General features: G+C 31.4%; 1 non-coding gene across 1 annotated transcript; it reads left to right on the top strand.

Moving 5' to 3' along the window:
* Positions 1–274: 274 nt before the first annotated feature.
* On the top strand, positions 275–393 carry LOC112471455. Its single transcript, XR_003043322.1, has one exon. It is a non-coding gene; the product is annotated as a 5S ribosomal RNA (ribosomal RNA).
* The last annotated feature ends 2,522 nt before the right edge of the window (positions 394–2,915 follow it).

Below are 2,915 nucleotides of genomic sequence, written 5' to 3'. Positions count from 1 at the left end.
TACCTGCAAGTTTTTTCATAGTTGTCTTTTATTAGATTGTGAATGTTTTTCTATTCTTAGATTATGAGGGTATTATAAAATATTTTATATATGGATATTAAATGTTGCCAAGTTGTTTTTTTTTTTTTAGATGACTGTATGATTTTTATTATTTGGTCTGTTATTATTATGTATAACATTGATTGGATTTTGACTCAGTCTTGAATTCTTGGACTAATTTTTATTTGATCACTTCATATTATCCTTTTACTAGATTTTTAAAAGTTCAATTTGTATCTACAGCCATGCCACCCTGAACAAGCCCAATCCCATCTGATCTTGGAAGCTAAGCAGGGCCGGGCCTGGTTAGTACCTGGATGGGAGACCACCTAGGAAGACCAGGTGCTGTAGATGTTAAAAATAAATAAATAAAATAAAAATTCAATTTGCTAATATTTTGTTAAAATTTTTTATATCTATGTGCCTGAGGGACATTAGTCTATAGTCTCTTTTTCTTACAATTTCTTTAACTGGCTTAAATATTAGGGTAATGCTGGTATCATAAAATGAATTAGAAAGTCTTCCCTACTCTTCTATTTTCTGGAAGAGAGTTTCAGTTCATCATGTTCTCTGATTCTGATATTCAGGTCATTTATATTCTTACTGATTTTCTGTCTACATATTCTATTGATTACTGAGAGAGTGGTAAGGTTTCCAACTATAACTGTGGAGTTGTCTATTTCTCCTTACACTTCCATCAATTTTTGATTTATTTATTTTGAAGTTCTGTTGTTAAGTGCATTCACATTAAGGATTTTTTAAAAAAATTATGCAGTGTCAGAATCTAAGGAATAAAAAGAACAAACTAATCAAAAACACTCACAAATATAGTGGACAGTTTGGTGTCAGACAGAGGGGAAGGGAGTTTGGTGAGCTGGGAGAATGGGATGAAGGGCTAAAGAAGTACAAATTAGTAGCTGATGCATTGTCAAAGGGATGGGGAACACAGCATTGGGAATGCAGTTAGCATTAATACTTTGGCTAGGTGGAGGGTCAGGGGAGGGAGGGTGCAGTTGGGGGGATTGTTTTATGAACTATATAGATGTCTAACCAATGTACTGTATACTTGAAACTAAATTAAAAAAAATTATGCAGTGTCTCTCTTTATCCTTGGTAATATTCCTCGTTCTGAAGAATACTCAGTTATACACTAATACAGTCACTCCAACTTTCTTTTGATTAGTTTTCATACGATATATATTTTTTCATTCTTTTTCTTTTAATCTATCTATGGTTTTATATTTAAAGTGTTGTTTTTTTGTAGATAACATAGAGTTGGGTCTCAATTTTTGTCAATCAAATCTGATTTTTTTTTAGTTGAGTCTCTTAGACTATATATAATTCAATTATGTATCTAGTTGTATTTAACATATATATTCAAATATACAATTTTGCTAGTTTTTTTCTTTTTTTAACTTTTTCGAAACAGCTGATTTTATCCTAAAAAAAATCTAACATTTAAAATTCCATTTCAGCTTGAAATAAATGTGTGTGGGGGGTGAGGGGCTCTCGGATGAGGAGCCGGAGCCAAATGAAAAAGAAAAGGGAGGTTATAAAGTCTTTGTTTTCCAGGTGATAATTCACTTGTTAAGCAGCTCTGAACAGGCCTATCTTCATATAACAGGCTTGACCCTGATCCACCCTTGATAGAATCAATAACCTTTATAAAGAATCCTTAGAGCATGCAATTTTCTGTGGCTGTAAGCTACTGAATGAAGGAGGAGAATCCATATTCCACCACCAATGGCCTTGGCACCTGCAAAAATAATCCACAGAATGCTGGGTGCTGATGAAAAAGGCTGAGGCTCACTAAAAATGCTGCAGTCTCACTTAACTATTACATCAGGCTCAGAAGGAAACAAATCTGAAGGAAAAGAAGAGTTTTTATTAATCTTGCTGGTTACTTGCCATTTGTTATATCTGTTTTTGTTCACCTTGTTCACTTTTTGCCTTCTTTTGTATCAGCTGGATATTTTTCATAATTCATTTTTATTTCCATTATTGCTTTATTTGTTATATCTCTTTTTTTACTTTTTAGCGATTGCTGTACTGTTTATAATATACACTTTTAGCTTACCACAGTTTTATATAATATTACATTTCTTTGTATATAGCATAAGAACTTTACAACAGTATATTTCCATTCCCTCACTCCAATTTTTGATGCTATAGTTGACATATATTTTAATTCTATGTATGCTATAAATCCCAGATACACTATAATTTTTTTTTTGCTTTATACAGTCAATTATATTTTAAAGCAATGTAAAAAACAGTTTTAAAATGTCTTATATTTATCCACGTTTACACTTTTTGATGAACTTCATTTCTTGGTATAGATCCAAATTTCCATCTGATATTATAGTCCTTCTGCCTAAAGAATTCTCTTTAACATTTCTTGTAGTGTAGATCTGCTAGCAATATATTCTTTCATCTTTTGTTCACCTGAAAAATTTATATTTTACCTTCATTTCTCAAAGATAGTTTTGCTTGATATGAAATTCTAGGTTGACAATTTTTTCTTTTAGTACTATAAAAATGTCACTCCATTTTTTTCTGGCTTACATAATTTCTTCCAAGAAGTCCGCCTGCTTTTTATGTTTGTCTTTCTGTATGTAATATTTCTTTTTTTCTCTGACTACCTTCAAGATTTTCTTTTAATGTTTGATGTTTAGCTTTCATCAGTTTGATATGATATGCCTAAGCATGTATGCATGAGTGTGTGTGTGTATATATATGTCTATCTGTGTCTGTTTGTTTGTCTGTGTTATAATTTACCCTGCTTGATACATGTTTGGTTTTCTGTATTTCATTAATTTTGGAAAGTTATTAGCCATTTTCCCTTCAAATATATCTTGCCTATTTTTTCTCTCTCG

This window comes from Pteropus alecto, unplaced genomic scaffold, assembly GCF_000325575.1.
Source record: "Pteropus alecto unplaced genomic scaffold, ASM32557v1 scaffold398, whole genome shotgun sequence".
In the NCBI taxonomy this organism is placed as follows: Eukaryota; Metazoa; Chordata; class Mammalia; order Chiroptera; family Pteropodidae; genus Pteropus; species Pteropus alecto.
This window is presented reverse-complemented; position numbering and strand designations above follow the sequence as displayed.